The 23,164-nt window shown below is 41.0% G+C and overlaps 1 long non-coding RNA gene across 2 annotated transcripts in view; it reads right to left on the reverse strand.

Moving 5' to 3' along the window:
• Window positions 1-23,164, reverse strand: part of LOC121819011 (uncharacterized) — a 203,069-nt gene that overhangs the window by 125,725 nt on the left and 54,180 nt on the right. The window contains exon 3 of one of the 2 annotated variants that reach the window (XR_006059120.2): window positions 17,824-18,232. The exons of the other annotated variant lie outside the window; for it this stretch is intronic. This is a non-coding gene — a long non-coding RNA (uncharacterized LOC121819011). Of the gene's footprint in view, window positions 1-17,823; window positions 18,233-23,164 lie in introns of those variants that run through there. 2 annotated transcript variants of the gene reach the window in all.

Here is a 23,164-nt window from a genome sequence, read left to right on the forward strand (position 1 = left end):
AACCAACAAAACAGAAATATAGACCAAAGCTTTAAATGGATATTTCATACACACACACACACACACACACACAAATTACACAGTTCAAATGGCCCAATAAATAAGTAAAATGGTGCTTTACCTCAATGGTCAACAGATAACTGCAAATTATCTGCATCACATTCCTAAGTGATACCTTAGGAAGCATCACCATGAACAAAGCCAGTGGAGGTGATGGAATTCCAGTTAAGCTATTTCAAATCCTGAAAGATGATGCTGTGAAAGTGCTGCACTCAATATGCCAGCAAATATGGAAAACTCAGCAGTGGCCCCAGGACTGAAACACATCAGTTTTCATTCCAATCCCAAAGAAAGGCAATGCTAAAGAATGTTCAAATTACACCACAATTGCACTGATGTCACACACTAGCAAAGTAATGCTGAAAATTCTACAAACCAGACTTCATGAACCGTGAACTTCCAGATGTCCAAGCTGGATTCAGAAAAGGCAAGGGAACCAGAGATCAAACTGCCAACATCTGTTTGACCATCAAAAAAGCAAGAGAGTTACAGAAAAACATCTATTTCTGCTTTATTGACTATGCCAAAGCCTTTGACTGTGTGGATCACAACAAACTATGGAAAATTCTGAAAGAGATGGGAATACCAGACCACCTGACCTGCCTCTTGAAAAATCTGTATGCAGGTCAGGAAGCAACAGTTAGATCTGGACATGGAACAACAGACTGGATCCAAATAGGAAAAGGAGTACGTCAAGGCTGTATATTGTCACTCTGGTTATTTAACTTACATGTAGAGTACATCAAGAGAAATGCTGGGCTGGATGAAGCACAAGCTGGAATCAAGATTGCTGGTAGAAATATCAATAACCTCAGAAATGCAGATGATACCGACCTTATGGCAGAAAGTGAAGAGGAACTAAAGAGCCTCTTGATGAAAGTGAATAAGGAGAGTGGAAAAGTTGGCTTAAAACTCAGCATTCAAAAACTAAGATCATGGAATCTAGTCCTATCACTTCATGGCAAATAGATGGGGAAACAGTGGAAACAGTGACAAACTTTATTTTTAGGGGTTCCAAAATCACTGCAGATGGTGACTGCAGCCATGAAATTAAAAAGACATTTGCCCCTTGGAAGAAAAGCTATGACCAACCTAGACAGTATATTCAAAAGCAGAGACATTACTTTTCCAACAAAGGTCCGTCTAGTCAAAGTTATGGTTTTTCCCGTAGTTATGTATGGATATGTGAGAGTTGGACTATAAAGAAAACTAAGCACCGAAGAATTGCTGCTTTTGAACTGTGGTGTTAGAGAAGACTCTTGAAAGTCCCTTGGACTGCAAAGAGATCAAACCAGTCAATTCTGAAGAAATCAGTCCTGAATATTCACTAGAAGGACTGAAGGTGCTGAAGTTGAAGCTCCAATACTTTGGTCATCTGATGCAAATTACTGACTCATTGGAAAAGAGCCTGATGCTGGGAAAGATCAAAGGTGGGAGGAGAAAGGGATGACAGAGGATGAGATGGTTGGATAGCATCACCGACTCGATGGATGTGGGTTTGGATAGACTCCGGGAGTTAGTGACGGACAAGGAGGCCTGGTGTGCTGCAGTTCATGGGGTCACAAAGAGTCGGACATGACTGAGCAACTGAACTGAACTGATGCAAAAATCACAATGATGACAGTTTGAAAAACCTGAAATTACCAAGTGCTACCAAGGATATAGGGGTTTTCCTGGTGACTCAGCCATAAAGAATCTGCCAGCAATGCAGGAGAAAGGCATTCAATCCCTGGGTGAGGAAGATCCCCTGGAGGAGCACATGGCAATCCACTCCAGAATTCTTGCCAGGAAAATCCCATGAATAGAGGAGTCTGGTGGGCCACAGTCCATGAGTCCGCAAACCGTTGGACACAAATGAAGTGACTGAGCATGACTACACAGAGGATTTGAAGCAACTAGAACTCTTGCTCAAGGCTAGTGAGAAGGTAAACAAGTAAATCACTTTAGAAAGTGTTTTGACAGCATTTATTAAAGCTTGATATGAGCCCCAGCAACTCCATCTGTAGGTGTATACCCAGAAGAAATGCACACATTTGGGCACTAATAGACACAAGCTAGAATATAGCAGCACTATTCCTAGACATTATATACAAAGACAATCCATATTTTTGTCAAGGAAAATGGGTCATTTGTGGTAGTTCTGTACAAGTGAAAAACACAGTAAGAAGGAACAACTGGGACATGTAACAATGTGGCTTAATTTCAAAGACAAATGTTAAGAACAAGAAGGCGGGTACGAAATATGTGACATGCAACTTTTCTTCTATAAGTTTCAAAAATGGCCAACATTATCTAATGATGTTTTAAGATTGAGGTCAACTTTCGAGAGCGTAGTGACTGGAAGGGGGGATGTGTAAATCTCCAGGTGACTGACAATATTTTATTTTTTTGATCTGAGTGGTGGCTACAGGTGTTTTCACTTTTTAAAAGGTCTCTGAATTGTATATTTATGATTGGTGCTCTGTTCACCTTAATTTTCAATTAAGAGTTTAGATGTGTATGTGTTTGTGTGTGTGCATGTGTGTGTAGGCATGTATGGGTATGCACAGAGATGGGAGGTGGGGGTATTCAAAGATTAACTACATTGAACCAGGTTTTACAAAGGTAGTGCGTATGTGAGAAGCCTAACTCACTGGCACAATATGCCATTCCTCTACAACATGCAATCCATCATGTCTGAAAGAGCTCATAATTAAAGTAATTCCAGCATTACAGAGAGATTGTTGTAAAGTCTGGAACCACAGTATGATAAGACTTTTTTATTAAACAGCTATGGAAATATCAGTATTTTCAGATCAGGTGTTAAATAACTTCATAAACATGTTGAATCAAAGTTGGTGAAAAGAAAAAAAAATAGTTTTAATAATAAACATTATCCTACCTCAAATAGATTGAAAATTTCAGTTGAAAAGTAATGTATTCCCCTTGCACCCAAACACACACACACACACACACACACACTCTCACACTCTCTCTCTCTCTCTCTCTCTCTCTCTCTCTCTCTCTCTCTCTCTCTCTCTCTCTGCAGATTGGCCCTTGTTCCTGGAGGGCAAGGAGAGTCCAAGGAAAGGGGCAGACCCTCCAAGATTGGTAGGTGCAGGTTTGATAAGCAAAAGAACTTTCGAAAGAGGCTTGCCTTCAGCAGTTGCAAAATGAGTTGACCTTAGTACCTGCAGGACAGAATCTTAGAAGTTTATAGGGAGGACTTAACTGGGTTCAGCACATGGTCAGTTCAGATGGTCTCAACAGCATGTTGGTCTCTCAAGGTTATGTCCTTGAAAACAGCTCCTGCTGGGAATGTGGATTTGAAATGTACATTCCAAGAACACGGGAGAAGTGAGGACCCCTGATTATCAAGGTTCAGTTCTCTAGTCATGTCCTCTCAGTGACCTCCTCTAACACTCTACTCTCATGATGGGCTCTTTCTTACCATCTTACAAGCTCCCCCCTCCTCTGCACTGTGCCCTGAGAGGCCAGCAAGGAGCCTGGAGCTTCACTAGAGTTGAGGTGGCTTGTTCAGTGGCTATCTGGCTGCACTGGAGGCAGATACCACACCAATGGTACAGGCACATGCAGCATAAAACACAGATTAACATATTGATCTCCAAATCAAGTAACGTATATATAGATATATATATATGTGTGTGTGTGTGTGTATATATATATATATATTTTTTTTTTTTCCATTAAGAGCCCCGTGATCCAAACCACTGATTTATTAAAACCTCTAGGCTGGGGGTCATATATTCTGGGCATTAGCAGACTCATCAGGTCTGGAAATACAATATTCTGTTGGATAATGGCATAGGTGTCTGCTTGTGAGGCAGTAATAACGTCCAAGGCCACCTATGTTGGAGGACAGCTTTTCACATTAGAGACATTCAGTGTTCGGTAAGGACAGGCTTTGTCAGCTATCATTTCAGGCTTGCTGGGTGAATTATTAAGGACCTGTATGTGAGGGAACAAAAATGACAACCCCATGATCGCACTAGTGGAAGACAGATCACGTACACCCGGCCTTGAGAAGAGGGAGATGGGCAGCTTCAGGAACTTGACCTGGTTGCACAAACCATACATGTTGGCCGGGGGAGGCTGTGCTGTCAGGAGAGAAGAGATGGACCAGGGAAAGGATATGGCAGACCAGACCTATTTTCTCTTTTTCCAATGGGACATGTTCCATCTCAAGTATAGCACATTTTAACAGGTCCAGTTTGCAGCAAGACAGTGGAATCTCAGGGGAGATTAAACAGTTTCCCAGCACCTGGGAATATGAAATAATTTACCCACCTCAGTGGAATGTCTCATTGTAAATTCCAATGAAGAATGCCTTTCCCTGAAGTGGCTAGGTTTCCTATTCTCAGCAGCATAGCACATTGATCCACAGTGGGGTCTGGGCAATGTCTGTCTCCCACAATTTCCATACCTTTATGCTGCTGAATGTCTCGACAGGGGTTCCCACTCTAATGTGTGGAGCCACTGGCCTTACCAATTGATCCTTGAATGTACTAAAGCCCGAAATAGTACTCCAGTTCACCTGGCCAAGGTAGTTTTACTTGTTAGGGATTTAATCTGATATTTTAATATTAATTTTTTTTCTTCTAATCTTGCTGCCTGTGGGTTATAGAAGACATGCAACCTCTACTCAATGGCATATTCTTTTGTCTAGGCTTACACCTTTGGCATATGATCCTCAATCTCTGCCTATACTGATGGCATCTGTACACAGTACTTAGCTTTTCTAATCTCCATAATGATGGCAGCCTGGATTGCACAGCAATAGTGGAAAGCTTAGTTTAGACCAGCCGCAGTGGTCATATAAGCAAAGACATATTTATAACTCTCACTTAGACAGAGGGAGTCAGTATAATCAATTTGTCAGTCCCTCAGCTACTGAGAATTCCAGTGAATGGTCCTAGGTTCTTTAGGCAGTAGCCTTGGCATTCTTTAGAACACACAGGACGCACTCTTACTGCATTAACCATTGCTGCATTCCAAAGGCAACCAGAATTTTTGGCTATGCACTACCCCACCCAGAGCTATGGTAGCTATTTTTCCCATGTACCCAATCCGTTGTATCTACCAAAGGATAAGTTTCTAGAGTTTATACCCAGACTAGGGCATCAGTTCCCTGATTGTCAGGGGTTATCAGAACCTTATAAGCCAGGATGTGAAAACAGTGAGGACTGCCTCAAGCTCTTGCAGAGGAACTCAAATGTCTTCCACATATCCTACCCCACAAAGGCTTATTCATTATTTATCCATCACTCAGTTTCCCATTGTCCAAGCCATCAAGCTAATCCCTTTAGAAGAGCTCAACTGTCAGGGACCAAAGGAACAGTCAGGGAGAGATCAAAGAAAGAGACAGAACACTCCAGATTGGTAGGTGACAGACTTAACACTCAAGGATACTTATATACAAGGCTTGTCTTTGGCAGCTGTAAGATGAGTAAATTCCCATACCTGCCCACTAGAATCTTAAAAGTTTATAAATAGGCCTGAACTGGCTTTAGTCATATTTTAGTCCAAAGAGTCTAAACAGCACCTTACTTTCTCAAGGCCACCTCCCCGAAACAACTCCTAGTCTGAGAAAAGTGGGCAGAATGTACATTCTAAGAGCAGGCAATAGGGTGAGGAACCTCTGATTGCTCGGGTCTAGGTCACAGATCAACTGGCAGTTGTGTCTTCTTGATGACCTCCTCCAACACACACACACACACACACACACACACACACACACACTTCCCTTTCTGTAGTAATAAGCGGTAGTAGACAAGGCCAACAAAGAGGTCCCTGAATATTCAGGCAGGGTAGACGCATGGAGTAAGTGTGGGGCATACTTATACTTTCAGAGCCTCCTAGATACCTCATCTTATCCAGGGACCTAGAGATGATGACTGAACTTCAAGACATGAGTCAATTAACTAAAATCACAATCAACTGATATAGAACACTGATGCTGTATCATTAATTAATGAGAAAGAAAACTCTTAAGCAAGTCCAAATGTTCTCATTGTCCTGTCAGTATATTTTCTCACTATTCTTTTAATATATAGGAACAAGGAAAGTCAGAAAATGCTCAGGCTTCTGACAAGAGAAATGGTGGCTAATTTGGATGACAATGGCATTGACATCTGAGTCATCTCCATCTCCACTGGATCCATCTCCACTGGACTCTACAGAGCTGCCTGTGGAACCAGACAGGCATGCAGGTGCCTCCCTCTTGGAGTAATGAGACAGGAATGTGGATAATTCTAGGCTCTCACATCAATTTTCCAAGCTTCATGCAGGTCTGTCATTGATTCACTCAGCCTCCTCTAAACATAATAATAGTATGGATCAAGCCTGTTTATGTGTGCATGTTATTAGCTGAATCCTGCAAAAACAGCTCCAAGTTCTAGGCATATTTTAATCTAATTTTCCATGAACTAACCTCAGGACTCTATTAGAAAGGAGAAATATAATGTAGAAGAAAAGAATATATATTTAGTTAATAATTTTCATTAACACATGTGAAAACAGAAGTTTCATAAGAATGATTATTGAATATCTAGTTTAAAAATATCACTAAAGTAAACATTTAATAAAAGTATACTCATAGCAGAAGATAAATAGTCTATACTTGCTTAAAATAGAGCTTTTGTCCAAACCTGAAAATTCCAGAGCTCCCTCAAGGGGACCTTGTACCAATCCTGATGATAGGTTTGGGAGACCCTAACCTGGCACAGATTACAATGAGACCTCCTCCCTTCTGGCTGGGAATCAGTGTAAGTTGATTCGAAGTTGACAGGAATATGAAGCCTAATGAAATATCTAAGCAGAAATCATGTTTTAAAATTCTACAAGCCCATGACACCTGCAGAGAGTAACACAGGATGGATATATATGTATATATCATTCCAAATAGGAAAAGGAGTACATCAAGGCTGCATATTGTCACCCTGCTTATTAAACTTGTATGCAGAGTACATCAGGAGAAATGCTGGGCTGGAAGAAGCACAAGCTGGAATCAAGATTGCCAGGAGAAATATCAATCACCTCAGATATGCAGATGACACCACCCTTATGGCAGAAAGTGAAGAGGAACTAAAAAGTCTCTTGATGAAAGTGAAAGAGGAGAGTGAAAAAGTTGGCTTAAACTCAACATTCAGAAAACGAAGATCATGGCATCTGGTCCCATCACTTCATGGGAAATACATGGGGAAACAGTGGAAACAGTGTCAGACTTTATTTTTCTGGGCTCCAAAATCACTGCAGATGGTGTCTGCAGCCATAAAATTAAAAGATGTTTACTCCTTGGAAGGAAAGTTATGATCAACCTAGATAGCATATTGAAAAGCAGAGACATTCCTTTGCCACCAAAGGTCCATCTAGTCAAGGCTATGGTTTTTCCAGTGGTCATGTATGGATGTGAAAGTTGGACTGGGAAGAAAGCTGAGCACAGAAGAATTGATGCTTTTGAACTGTGGTGCTGGAGAAGACTCTTGAGAGTCTGTTGGACTGCAAGGAGATCCAACCAGTCCATTTGGAAGATCAGTCCTGGATGTTCATTGGAAGGACTGATGTTGAAGCTGAAACTCCAGTACTTTGGCCACCTTATGCAAAGAGTTGACTCATTGGAAAAGACTCTGATGCTGGGAGGGACTGCGGCCAGGAGGAGAAGGGGACGACAGCGGATGAGATGGCTGGATGGCATCACTGACGCGATGGACGTGAGTTTGAGTGAACTCCGGGAGTTTATGATGGACAGGGAGGCCTGACGTGCTACAATTCATGAGGTTGCAAAGAGTCAGACACAACTGAGCAACTGAACTGAACTGATGTTATATTGTTCAGTCCTTCCAGAAAGACAGTCAATATGTAAATCATTAAGATTATGGTCTGAAAGTATTTGAATATTTATATCATCCATAGAAAATGATTGACATAATCCAGCTGGACACTTTGTGCATTCTAGATGCTGTAGGGTAATGCAAATATCACTGGGCATCAGGGAGCACCCTGAAATGACAGTGCACAACTTATGTAAAACCAAGGCAGGGCATTTTATCTAAAATCTTGCAGGCATCCACCGCACATCTCCAGGAGGTGCCATTTACATGGATGCTGAAAGGATTATGTAGATGGAACTCTGGAAGCTGTACAACATGGTGATTCTAAAACATGCCTAACCCAGTTAGAATATTTTTCCAAAGATTAGTAAATAGCCACACTATAAAAATAGGAAAAGCAATTATAGTACAGTTTTATTAATTGACTGATACTTCTGACAGTTCACTTGGAATACCACATGTCACTGACCCAAAGTCTTATGGGACATTAAGCTAGAAGAGGGTGTCACAGGACCTGTATCCTATCTGAGGACTCTTTTGCTTTCAATTATATTTTCCTATAGACACAACTGTTTCATAGATTTCTGAAACATCTTTTTCCCCTTCCATTCATATTTATAAACTCTACAGCTCTGTTTGTATAATTTGTATGTCTTCCCAAATATTTTTAATGCCTTCCAATTGAATCACTGAAAAAGACATTATCATGCTTTCAGTGCTGCTCTCTGATCATTAATAAAGACATTACAATTTAAAAAAATTCACCCTTGTTAAACACATTTTTGCAACTTCAAATTATTTAAAACCTAAAATATGAGTAATTTGAAGACATCACCACATATTATTATTCTTTGCTTACCATCTTTTAGCTCATTTTCTGTTCTTGAAGCTGAATTTTTCTGGTTTGATTTGAATCAATTTTGCCAGTAAAATCTCACTGATGTTATATCAATTACTGTAAGAGTAGAATATAGGATGAGCACTATACTTAATCCTCTCTATTCATCTCTGAATTTAGTTATTCTAACAAGAATGCTATTCAGTGTGTGTGTGTGTGTGTGTGTGTGTGTGTGCGTGCGTGCATGCAGGCATGTGTGTTGAGAGAGAGTAGTGTTGGAGAATGAAGAGTGGTTTTTAAAAATATACAATGTACAGAAATAGATTTACTATTCTCGGAGAGAGTAGCATTAAAGTAAAAAAAGAAATGAGAATCTGGCTCTGACTATCATGTGAACTGGCAGAAGGGTGGGGGGGGGCAAGGTGGACATCAAAGCAGTATTCTCCTCAGACCTAGGCAAGCAGGGCCCTTGCCTCAGGGGACCTGATGCCATGAAGCGCCTTTCTTGAAATTTTCTAATTTCGATTCTGGCCACATTCTGTTCCCTAGGGTTAGCCAGAGTAGGCTGGAATAGAGCACCCTGAGTCCAGACCTGGACCCATAGGGGCCCCAGTCTCTGGGTCTCCCCTTCAGATCATTCTATCATCTTCTTTCCACCCACCTCTCACCACATGGGGTAAACCAGTTGCACAGATGTGTTCAGGGGTTAGAGGATAGAGGGTCATTCCAGGCTCCATGGTTGAACCCTAGTCCCAGAAAGGTCACTTGGCAAAGAAACCATTCCTATTTGTGGGCTCAATATTCCTTTCATAGCTCTGTGAGAGAATGGCCCACAAGAATGGTGCTGACATGCTGAATGGAGGGACACAAATTCTCGATACAGACAGGAGTCTCACACACACACACAAATATTTACTACACTTTATGGTAATGCTAGGGGGTGCTCTGCATTAGAACATTTGTTGTTGAGGTCTCAAAGAGCTGGACATGATTGAGCAACTAACCCTTTCTCTTTCCTGTCCAGCTCTTTTGACACCCATGGACTGTAGCCTACCAGGCTCCTCTGTCCATGGGGTTTTCCAGACAAAAATACTGGAGTAGCTTGCCATTTCCTTCTCCAGGGAATCTTTCCAACCCAGGGATTGAATGTACATCTCCTGCATCGACAGGCAAGGCAGGTTCTTTACCACCAAGCCACCAGGGAAGCCCTTAGAATATTTAGATGACAGAAAATCCCTGTTAGTCACAGAAAATTCTACACAGAAGAGTCACTGGAAGCTCCAGGCAGATAATTTTTTTTAAAACAGATTTTAAAGAATCTGGCTACAAAGGGTTTGAAATCATAAGGAATATTGGCACTAACTTGTTATATAAAAAGGCTCCTACATTCTCATTTCTTTTCAGAAGTTTGGAAGATGCCCACATCAGTTCAGTTCAGTTCAGGCACTGAGTCATGTCTGACTCTTTGCGACCCCATGAATTGCAGCACGCCAGGCCTCCCTGTCCATCACCAACTCCCAGAGTTCACTCAAACTCATGTCCATCGAGTCGGTGATGCCATCCAGCCATCTCATCCTCTATCGTCCCCTTCTTCTCCTGCCCCTAATCCCTCCCAGCATCAGGGTCTTTTCCAATGAGTCAACTCTTCACATGAGGTGTCCAAAGTACTGGAGTTTCAGCCTCAGCATCAGTCCTTCCAAAGAGCACCTAGGACTGGTCTCCTTTAGGATGGACTGGTTGGATCTCCTTGCAGTCCAAGAACTCTCAAGAGTCTTCTCCAACACCACACTTCAAAAGCATCAATTCTTTGGCACTCAGCTTTCTTCACAGTCCAACTCTCACATCCATACATGACCACTGGAAAAACCATAGCCTTGACTAGACAGTTGATATCTAATAAGCAAGTCCAAGGAAAGATACAGTTAATATCTATAGTCAATTTATTTTAAAGGGACAGTTTCAAGGACATAATCCTTAATAATGTGAGTAGGACTCTTCCAAGCAGTTGAAGGACCCCAAGAGCAAAATTAAGATGTTCTCAAGTCAGAAGAAATTCTGACTCTGTACTGCGGCAGTAGCTCATGTTTGAGTTTCCAGCCTCCCACCTGTCCTACAGATTTTGGACTTGTCACCCCCCACAACTATGTAGGCCAGTTTATTGAAAGCCATCTATAGCTATCTGGCTATCCATCCTACTGGTTCTATTTCACTCGTAGCAACCTAACTGATGATACAAGACAAGTGTATCTCTTCAAAGTTCAAATACATTTCTTGATGCTGAGCCCCCTTGGCCCAATGTTCAGGATGACCTGCCTTCACTCAACCAATCACTGTGCTCAGAGGAATTGGAAGACACTGATTGGCTAAGTTGGGTCACAAGTTCAGCCCTGAAATCAGAGGTTAAGTCATCTCCCTCAATAGCATGATCAGAGAGTGAGGATAAACAGCTCAGCAAAGAAAATATGGATTCTTTTACTGGGGGAAATGGTGCTGGCTAGGCATTCACATCAACTGCCCAACAAAAGAGGATCTAAACATTTGCCTTGTCTCAAAACTGGCATTAGTAGGCACTAAGCAGGTTCACATTGATACAACTTCTAAATAGTAAGGATCTTATCAGACTAGATCATATGTTCTGATAGTAGTCAAAATTTCCCCCCAGATTATAATTCATTTGCTTATTAGATAACTTAAAGTGACTATACCAGTCTTTAAATGCATGTACACGAATTTCTTTTTTTCTAGCAGACCAATTTAGTGTGACAGCAATTGCAGTTTCCTTCAGTTTTGCTACCATTCTTTTCTTAATGCTTGGTTACATGTCTTGTTCCCCCATTGCCACCTTGACCTTGGCTATCATATCTGCACAGTGTTTTCTTTTTTGCTCTGGAATCTCTTACAACTAGCAGCTGATAAATTATCATTTTATTGGTGGGCTGGATTCTAATCACAGTGGTGTTACACTAGTTAGGGAATGGAGAAGTGGACTCAGGGTGAAGGAAGGAGGCTCCAGCATGGCCTGAGGATCCATCTGGACCTGACCTTGGCATTGAAGATACCATTATCTTAAAGGCAGTGTCATCCCAGAAATCAAAAGGTTTCTTAGGCAGTGTGTTCCAAAGATCAGGTTTTACCAAGGACAGAGGTCACTACAACTTGAGCAACCTCAAAGGTCTTTAGTCTTGAGAAGGAGTTTGGGGTTGAGTTGGACTCTGTGCAGTGGATCAGACTGGTCGTGGAAAAAAATGAAATATAGGCATTCTCAGTAAAGTCAGAATGATCAAAGACTCCATTGAAAATAATCCCCTTCCTTAAAAAAAACTAGCCATAAAAATACCATATGACCCAGAAATCTCACCATTGGGCATATACCCTGAGAACAACCACAATTCAAAAAGACACATGCACTCTAATGTTCGTTGCAGCACTATCTGCAACAGCCAGGACATGGAAGCGCCCTAGATGTTCACTGACAGATGAATGGGTAAATAAGATGCGGCACAACATCTTGGTGCCACATGGTAAATAAGATGTAGATGCAACAAAACATTGCTGTCATAAAAAAAGAATGAATTTGAGTCAGTTGTAGTGAGGTATTAATAGATGAACCTAGAGCCTGTTATACAGAGTGAAGTAAGTTAGAAAAACAAATGTCATATATTAATGCATATATATGGAATCTAGAAAATTAGTACTGATGAACCTATTTGCAGGGAAGCACTGGAGACACAGACGTAGAGGACAGACTTGTGAGGGGAGGAAACGGTAGGGAGAATTAAGAAAGTAACACTGACACACCTCCAGCACCATGTGTAAAACAGCCAGCTAGTGGGAAGTTGCTGTGTAACACAGGGAGCCCAGCCTGGCGCTCTGTGATGACCTGGATGGGTGGGGTGGCGGCACAGGAGGAAGGCTTAAGAGAGAGGAGAGATATTGAGTTATGGCTGAATCTCATTGTCATTAGGGCTTCCCTGGTAGCTCAGCTGGTAAAGAATCTGCCTGCAATTAAGGAGACACCAGTTCAATTCCTAGGTTGTGAAGATCCACTGGAGAAGGGATGGGCTACCCTGTGGTAGCCTTGGGCTACCCTGGTGGCTCAACTGGTAAAGAATCTGCTTGCAAAGAGTCAGACTCCACTGAGTGACTTTCACTTTCACTCATTGTATGGCAGAAACCAACACAATATTGTAAAGCAATTATCCTCCAATTAAAAAAAAGAAAAAAAACAATCTCCTCCTGTGTGGGATTTTTAGATGCTCAGCCTGGCTGGAAAAAGGTATATTTTAAAACAGAAAGAGACAAGAAAGGCTGTAGCCAAACCATGAAGAGCTCTGGCTGTCATTCGTAATAATACAAGCTGGGGAAGAGGAATGCCCTTTTATCCAGGAAGGAACATGATGAAACAGATGTTTCAGGAAAAATTGTTGGTATCTCTGTTATAGAGCCAGACTAGAACCAGGAAGAGCTGAAGAACATTGTAACAAATTCAGCTTGAAATCGACACCAATAGTCGTTACCATTCATTTGGGATTTGTGATACTTTGCAGTGTTCACAGAATCCTTTCAAAAATATGGGATAATAATGGAAAAGTAATGGGAAAATTGAAATATATTATGAAAGCATCGGAGACATGCACAGATTTTCAGCGCAGTAATGTTGGTGCAGTTATACGTATTGATTCCTCATTCAAATACAATTAAACTTTGAAATCAACTGCATATGGATTCAGACAGTTGAAAATGATATATTTCTTCAGTACTTAATAGATGTCCAAACTGTATGGAGGAATGAGAGAAAAGTGAGTGAGTAAATTGTTCTATTTTAACTTTAGGCTAAATTAACTCTTTTCGGTTCAGTATTTGTTTGCATTGTTCTTTTAGTTGCCGCAGTATTTTCACACTAAATCTCTTTGGATCTTTATACTATCCCATTTTAAAAATAAGAAAAGTAAAGTTCAGAGATGGCAAAGCGTTTATCCTGCAAATTAACTGTGTTTTAGAGGTAGAGCTAGATTAGAGCTTGGGCCTAGGCACCCTTCAGCACAGAAGGAGCTATTAGTCTGGGAGGTAACAGTGCAAAGCAAGACAGGACAGAGACAAACTGTTTCAGAGAGACTGACGATGATTCCCAGAGCTAAAGGAGAACAAAGAACTGATCTAGGTTTGAGGAAAATGGGCAGAAATAATTATTCAGATTCTGCCAATTTTTTTCCCAAATTCAATATACTTTCCAACCCATAAAGATAGACAAGCTCCACCTGGAGTAATCCATCCAATGTGGAACCAAGAGCAGCTAACTGGCTGATTCTTATTCCGTTGGGCTGGGAAGGAGTGAGCTTGCATTGTACCTGATAATCAAGGCATCCACAATGGCTGTGTGGGCTAGGCCCTCCCTAGTGCATCCAGATGATGGCTGAATAGGCTGGTGTCCAGTCTGTGCTCTTCTCCACAAGCCAGGCTTACCCTGGTTCAGGTTGGGTCCAACTCTTTTTCTAAGGTGCAAAAAGATGCTCTGACTACGGGCTTAAAGTGGTCCTAATATAAGGCAATTCCTGTAAAAGGCCTGGCCATAGTCTACCATAGAACTGAACTCCAGTATATTCTATCATGTGTGTGTGTTTTGTGAGCGAGAGAGTATATATAAGTTCATCAGATGGGCAAAGCAGTGATTCAGCTTATCAAAAATTTAGAAAAATGTTTACTCATTTTTATCAAAGAATCTAATACTGTGTTTGGTGGTCGTTTGCATTATTACTCGAAGACCCATGGGTAAGACCAAGAGAAGAGAATGAAACAGCTCCACGTCCTTGCCAACTTTCTTCCCATTCTGAGTGAGGCTATCAAAACACTTAGCAGGTTCTAGAACCTAAGGGAATCCTGGCTGGTTCTCAATCTGCCCCACTCTTCCTGGTCACTTTGTACTAGCTCATTGTCAACTCTGACATCCCACCTGGATATTGCTAGCGGATTGCATCTGGACAAATTTCTCCAGCCTACAAAGCATGCCCACACCTTTCCTGCATCCAGTCTCTGCTCCCACAATCCTTGTACATCCTCCCGGCAAGGATGCAAACACTGAATACTGTCCCACTAAAGGCAACTAGGCTTGACCCAGATTAAATGTTTAAAGGTGTGCTTTGAGCCATACATACTCTTTACTTGGGAGAGTGAACAGCTGTTGTCATGAGACTAAGATAATTAACACGGAAGGACAAAGACGGTAGAATATTTCAGAGGAATAGCTTCCCATCAGCTGAAGCCCTCCCCTCGTCATGTCACCTGTGAGATGAGGTCACCGGGGTGTGTCAGCCGTGAATGGTAATTATCTGAATGAGTGTGCATAGTTAGTAGGAATCGATAAATGTCCACTTCGGTACACATTGTCAGTTGCAATTTGCATCAACCCTCCTTCCTCATCGCAGGATGATCTAGGCTGAGAGGTAAGGTGAGGCTCAGGAATATCTGGGCTTAATTAGCTGATATTTGAATGGAAGGTGCTGTGAGCCAAGGGCAAGAGGTCCACAAATGGGAGTCAAGAAATCAATTGAGGGGAATCAAAAAGACATGTAATTAAATGAAAGACAGACTTCAGGACAGATGCTTGGGACAATCTGACTGAAAAGTAGTCAGGGTCAAAGCTAAATTTTAAAGAGTAGAAAATAGATCTTCCCATTCACTTTGTACCTTGCTTGGCTAGACATGTGAGCTCAAGTGATGATGATAGCAAAGTGATACTTGTTACATCTCAGGTACTATTTTAAATGCTTTCTGTGCTTTAACTAATGTAATTCTCGTATCCTATAAAGGAGGTACTCTGACTTTCATCCTCATTTTACAGATTAGAAAATTACGGTAGAAAGTGTTTAAGTAAATTTGCCCAAGATCCAAATTAGGAAGGCTTGTCTTTCTTCTTTGAAAATCATGAGAAATATATCGGAGATAGTGAAAGCTAACAAAATGAGTTTCAAAAATCTGCCAGAAGGAAATGAAAGTAGACAGAAGTTCCTCGTAACTATGGAGAATGGCTTGAGGGATATCTGAAAATGCCCTGAAAATTTCTCCTCCTTGCTCTGTCCTTCTGCCTAGAGCTGCACCACTGGCTTCTCATCCAGGTTAAACCTTGTGATCTCTGTGTTTTTCTTTTATATTTTAGTTGATCCCAGCATGGGTCCTAAGATTCATCCATTCTAATAGGATCTTCTTATTCAGAATGATCCTGGCTTCCAAAAAGAGGAGATTCTGAAACGCATGTAAAAGAGATAGATGAAAAGGCCTGGAGGAAAAATGGAGGACCCTGCCTGGTTATGAAGTCTATAAAGGAAAGAATGTGTGGGGGGAAAAAAAAAAAGTGGAGTCATGATATTCTGAATCCAGAAATAAATTGACTTACATCCTGAAAAACATAGATTGAATCCTCAGATTGAGAAATGGTGATGTCTATGCAAAGGAGAAACTGTGTGAGTGTAACAGATTGTGCACTTAGTATTTTTTTTTTTTAGTTTAAATACTAAGGAAATAAAATAAGGAATTATAGTGCATATACTCTATTGTTCTTCACATTCTGGTCAGGAAACTGAAGTTCAGAGAGGTTCAGTAACCTATCCAAAGGCCCTCAGTTAGGGAGTGGCAGAGCCCCAATATGTCCTTGGGCAGCACAACACCAGAGTTTATCCTTTTAACGTGTACAATGTACTGCCTTTTATGTGAAGCAGGTGGGCGAAATGCCGGCCAAATCCAGTCCACAAACTGTGACTGGGGCCAAAGCACTGTATTTGGTTCAGGGTAAACTCAACACAATTATATAAAGCAATGCTTTTCAGTTCAACAAACACATACTCCTATGCCTTGGCGTTTTGTTGCTTACTCCTGGGAAAATAAATGTAAGACTCAGCCCTCGAAGCAGGAGACACTTGGCATCTCAGAGCATTGGAGGAAACACAGAAGCACTTCTGTACAAAGTAATGGGTCCTACGCTCAGAGGAAAGCAGGAAAGGTACAAAGGATTTACATGGGGTGAAAAAGTGGTCAGGTAAAGTGCCTAGGAAAAGTCAAAAATTCATCAAAGAGCTTGTGGCTGGAGATGTGCAGAAATTACTGTTCTGGCTGAAACACTGAGGGAAGAAGGGAAGATGCTCTCATAGGACTGCAGATTACAATCGGTTTGGGATGTCTGGATAAGGAGTTTCTGATTCTGGAAGGAACATCTTTTGAAGAAAGGAGTTGACAGGACCCCTAAAGATATATCAAATGGATAAATGGGTGTAAATGAAAGATGCAGACACATTTCAAAAATCATCAGGAGGCGTAAAGGCAAGAAAGTCATGAATATAAATACATTGTCTATGTAGTTAAAGACAGATGTCTCTGTGCTATTTTCTTTTAAAAAGTAATCATTTGGACAGAGTCAAAGAAATTTAATACAAATGCACATGGGCAGGTGAGTGAAGCAAGGGTGGGTCATATAATGAAGAAAGAATAAGATTCAGAGGCCAGTCCAAGATAGACACTGGGAGAAGTGTTCAGGCCAGACTTCAGATCATTAAGGAAGCTAAAAGGATGCAGTTTTATTCAGCATCAGCACTCTGATCTCCAAGAGCAAGTCTCCTATCACGGCTCTGAGAAGAACCTCTGAAGAATCGCTCATGCAAAAACTGCTTCATTACCACTGTCATCAGCCTCATAGGTTCACACAGATAAGTAGACACACGCTCCACTGCAGCTTGTGAATATCATACCTTTTGTTCAAATATCACATTGAAATCCTAGGAAGGTGTCATTTACCCTAACATATATTTTTTTCTACTCAATTGAAAAATACAACACAAAAGATATGCATAATGGCACATCAACCACTCCTAAAGACTGAAATTTAGTGTAACAATGGAAACTGGGAGGTACCCAATGTGTACAGTTGATATCCACCATGAGATATGGAATGCATAATAATTTTGAATTAAATATTCACAAACCAGTTTTGTAGATTGTTCTTATTTTCCTCACCGAGGTAAGGTAAAAATCAATACATTCACACTTCTTTGTTAGATTATTGGAAATATATACTCAAAGTAGGAAATATATGTATTTGTCTTCAAGGATTTTATTGGGAAAATGAGTCTTACACTGTGGACCTGTAAGTGGTGGCCCTGTATAGAGAAATAGAGAAGAGTGCATGGTCTCCAAAGTTTCACAGAGTTGTATACTTAGAGGGCAAATACATTCTTCTAAAATGCTTTAAAAATAACTTCATTCAATAAAGAATTTTCCCTGCATTTTTTTTCTTTTTTTTTCAGTTCTGGTATGTCCTGCCGCTGCTGCTGCTGCTGCTAAGTCACTTCAGTCGTGTCCGACTCTGTGCGACCCCATAGACGGCAGCCCACCAGGCTCCCACCATCCCTGGGATTCTCCAGGCAAGAACACTAGAGTGGGGTGCCATTGCGTTCTCCTGGTATGTCCTAGATACTGGAGAAACAGAGGAGGTGGAGAATGTCTTCTGCCCTTGAGCAGCCTATCAAGTAAGAGAGACATCACATACACAGTTTAAGCACCACGAAAAGCCACATGTAACAGGGGGATGAATCATACACTTAGTAACGTAAAGAAAGGGTGACTCTCTCTCTCTTTTCCCATGTATGATTTTATTACTCAGAAAGTGTCTTCCACAAAGACAGACACCAAGACACATCTTTCTAGTTTTGACTGCCATGATCACAAAATCCATATTAAAGATGTAACCCCACTGACTATATTTGGATGAGCAATATATCCAGTATCTATTAATTTTAGCCTAATGTGTCTTAAAGGGTAAGAATCATGCCCAGTTTTAATATGATTTCTAAATAATTCTGATAACATTAGACATGATGATTTATATAAGTATAAAAGCACATAGCAAATCAAAGCCTAGACTTTAAACACTGAAGACTCTTCTAGGAGTGAGAGTCAGGGTGGGGAACAGAAGGAGGCAAACAAGGCAGCCAGGGTGCAATATTTAAAGAGGTAGTCACCCTGCCTTGACTCATCCTGACAGTGAAAACCTCCCTAAAATGTGTGCCCCAGGTACCCCGCAGGCTTCACCCTAGTCTCAGCCCCCAGTGGACAGTTTAAAGGGAGAGCAAAACAGAAGGGAATGTATGTCAAGCCCAATCTCCTGACTCCTCCCAACCCCCGTCTAATCCTTTGTGTCCATACATGTGTTCCCTACATCTGTCTATTTCTGCTTTGCAATTAGGTTCATCTGTACCGATTTTATAGATTCCACATATAAGCAATATTCATTTTTCTATGACTTATTTCACTGTGTAACAGTCTTTATGTCCATCCACCTCTCTGCAAACGGCAGTTTTGTTCCTTCCTATGGCTGAGTAATATTCCAGTAAATAGATAATGAGAACCTGTATAGCACAGGGGACTCTACTCAGTACTCTCTAGTGACCTGAATGGGAAGGAAATCCCAAAAAGGGGGGATATATGTATACATATAGCTGATTTGCTATACAGTAGAAAGTAACACCACATTAAAGGAACTATACTCCAATATTTTTAATAGGAGGAAATGCTGTCAAAAGAAGTCTACAGCTGCCAGAGAAATGAACCCAGACTCTCCATTTCAGAATGGCCTTGCTCTGTGCCACACTACACACTGTAGAATAGCCCCAAAATAAGATTCAGTGATTTCCTGCTGCAGGCACAAGGCTCAGAATACATATTCAGTCTTTTACTTCTTTATTCTTCTTGTGGTTTGATTGAAAGATAATTGACATACGGCACTATATAAGTGTAAGGTTGTAATAATTTGACTTATATACATCAGGAAATGATGACCACAATAAGTTCATCATCTCATATAGATACAAAATTAGAGAAAAAAGCTTTTTCCATGTGATGAGAACACTTGATATTTACTCTCTTAATAAGTTTCATATACAACACACAGCAGTGTTAACTCTATTCATCATGTTGTTTCCTAGTTCTTATTTATCTTATAACTGAAGTTTGTACCATTTAACTCCTTCCCCGATTTCCCCTGATCCCAACCCACTGCCTCTGGTAACCACAAATCTGATCATTTTTCTATCGGTTTGTTTGGTTTTGAACTGTAATTGGCCTGCAACATTAAGTTCCTCATACATAAGACAGTGATTTTACATTTCTATTCTTTACAAAATGGTCATCATGATAAGTCTAGTTATGATATGCCACCATAGAGAGAGACATTCCATAACTAGTGACTGTATTCCCCACACTGTACACGTCATTCTTGTGACTTGTTCCTTTTGCAACTGGAATTTTTGTGCCTCTTAACCGCCCTCACCTATTTCTCTCCTCCCCCTCCCTCCTCCCCTTGGTCAACCATCTGTTTGTTTTCTGTGTCTATGACTCTATTCCTATTTTGTTATGTTGGTTCATTTGTTTTGAATTTTAGATTAAACATATAAAAGATAACATACAGTATTTGCCTTTCTCCATTTGCCTTGTTTCACTTGGCATCATATCCTCTAGGCTCCATCGATGTTGTCACAAATGATAAGACTTTTTTTTTAATGGCTGTGTAAAATATTTTAAAATAATTAAAAATTTAAAAATAATTTTAAAAATTAGAAAAAAAAAAAAACAGAACTCCCATGTGATGCAGCACTTCCACTCCTGGGTATATATTCAAAGGAAAAGAGGACACTAATTCAAAAAGATCCATGCACCCCTTTGATCACTACAGCATTGTTTACAATAGCCATATCTTCCAAAAGATACGGAAGCAATTCTTTCTTCTTTTGAAGAATGCTGGTCAAAATCATCCTTGACCCAGTCATGGAGTTGGCTATAAGCAGTGAAAGATACCCCAAAGCGATCTGAGCAATTTTTGAGGGACTCTTAATATCTTTTATTTGAAAATGTACTTGAGAATTGTTCTAATCAGATATAGACACACACACAGGCACTTCATGGAAGGGAGATGTTATGCTCAGAGATCCCTAGAACAGGAGGTGCAGCACACCAGGCAGGATCACACAAGGAAGTACCAAGTTTAGTCAGGAGACATGGGGGGAAAACGGGAGCAAGAGCCTTTGCTGTGGTTTTCAGCTGAAAGAAAAGGTCAAGGCAGGGTAAGCAGTCTACAGGAGTTTGGTGGTAGTAGTTAAGCCGCTAAGTTGTGGCTGACTCTTTGTGACCCCAGGGAATGTAGCTCACCAGGCTCCTCTCTCCATGACATTTCCCAGGCGAGGATACTGGAGTGCATTTCCATTTCCTTCTCCAGAAGATCTTCTCAACCCAGGGATGGAACCTGCGGCTCCTGCTCGGCAGCCAGGTTCTTTACCACTGCACCACCTGGCTAGCCCAGAGGAGTTTAGGATTGTTCAGTTTAAATAATATCGGTAGGTTCCATCCCCCACTGGCAGGGCTGCCCCTACTTATCAAATACCTGGTCTTGGGATGGTAAGGGCCAGGGACACTGGCTTCCAGGGTGAGAGAAGGATAGAGGAGACAAGGACTCTAGATTGCTTGGTTTGCTTACGAAAGGCACATATCCTGGTGGGAGAGTAATCTGCTTTCTCTGGGAATTAGCTAACTTAGGGAGGCAAGTTCCTTCCAGCGTCAGGGAGACCCAAAGATGTCAAAGCATCATAATAAAAAGAGATGCTTAATATATACCTATATTTTAATAGTTACTGTTTTCTGTATTTCCAATACTCCTGAGGCCTGTAGGAGAGCTGAGCTTTCTTGTTCTCTTACTCAGAAATGCTATGGAGGCATTAATGCAGCAAAGTTTGGGAAAACTTACAATGTCACCCCATGGGCTACAATCAGAGGACCCTGGCTTCCCAGAGTGTTCAGTCCAGCATTACTCACAACTCTTTTGAAAAAATGCACAGAGAGAAAGCTCTTACTGTACTCTAGGTACACATTTTTAACATTTCCACTAACTCAACACCCTAGGGTTTTAATCACCAAAAAGCTTATATAAAAGGTGCAAAAACTGTGGGCTTCTTTCCATGTTGTGTTTTGTGAAAGAAATGGAAAAACAAAGCGAACAATACAAGGAAAGTTAAAAAGACAAAAGTCAGGTTTCCCTGGAGCCATTCTGAACCGAGTTGCTGACACGGATACTCGGCTTCCAGATGAAATTAAACGTGTCAGAAGTTCCTTCACAAACCACATAGGTGGCCACATCTTTGTTCCCACTCAGTGAGGTACAAGGCGAGATTTTTAGTGCTAGGAAAGCTGTCAGCTGAGAAGCCTGAAGAAAAGAGCAACTTAAAATTATTAAGCTACTGTACGATCTGACTTACCAAAAAGACCGAAAAGAACGGAATTTTGTTCAGCTTGCGTTAGCAATGTTGAAAGTGTCACAAATGGAAATGAACTTAGTTTGAAGATATTTTAGTGGTGCAAACATCAAAGGGGCATAATTAGAATCTAGTGTTTAGAGCAAAAAAAAAAAATGATAACAGATTCATGGTTGATAGTCAGGAATTAATTTCAGGTCTGCAATTTCTATGGAGCTACAGAGTCAGTCTCCCAAAACATGTGCTCAGTCACTGAGCTGTGTCCTGACTCTTTGTGACCCCTTGGACTGTAGGCCACCAGGCTCCATTCTCCCTGGGATTCTCCAGGCAAGAATAGTGGAGTGGGTTGCCATTTCCACATAGAAGATTTCATTTTCTTCTCAGGAACTCTCCTCATCCATATTAGCATTCTTGTTTGTAAAGACTGTCTAAGAAAGTTCCCATTCTTGAATGTGTTTTGCATCATAATGTATCGATGCTGTGGGTTAAACAGTATCCTTCAAAAAAAAAAAAAAGATAGGTTCAAATCCTAAGCCCTAGCACCTCAAAATGTCACTTTCTTTGAGAACAGGGTCATTGCAGGTGTTTAGTTCAGATAAGGGCATACTGGGACTAAATCCAGTATGACTGGTGTCCATATAAGAAGACGGCCATGTGAAAACATGGAAACACAAGGAAAAGGGCATGTAATCATAGAGACAGAGGTTGAAGTTAGGCAGCTACAGGCTGAAGAATACCAGGGATTGTTGGCAAATGACCAGAAACTAGCAAGAAGCACAAAATGATTTGCTTATAGGTTTCAGAGGGTGCATGGCCTGTGGACACCTTGATTTCCGACTGTGAGTCTCCAGAATTGTGAGACAGTAAATGCCTATGGTTTTAAGTCATTCAGTTAATGGTACTTTGTCACAGCAGCTATGGGAAAGTACATACAGGCTCTAACTATCGACCAGGATGTTTTTTGTGCATCCTAAGCTTCTAATTTTGAACACTGAATTCAGTTCTCTTTCTTCCAGCTTTGGGGAGGAAAGCTAATCCTCTCTCCAATTTTGTTACATGTTTCTGTGACATCAGGAGTATTTCCCTAAAGAGCAGAGGGTTAGTCAATAGAATAATACTAAGAACTTGTTCTTTGAGAACTGAGATTTGAATAC

This window comes from Ovis aries, chromosome 3, assembly GCF_016772045.2.
Source record: "Ovis aries strain OAR_USU_Benz2616 breed Rambouillet chromosome 3, ARS-UI_Ramb_v3.0, whole genome shotgun sequence".
Taxonomy (NCBI): Eukaryota; Metazoa; Chordata; class Mammalia; order Artiodactyla; family Bovidae; genus Ovis; species Ovis aries.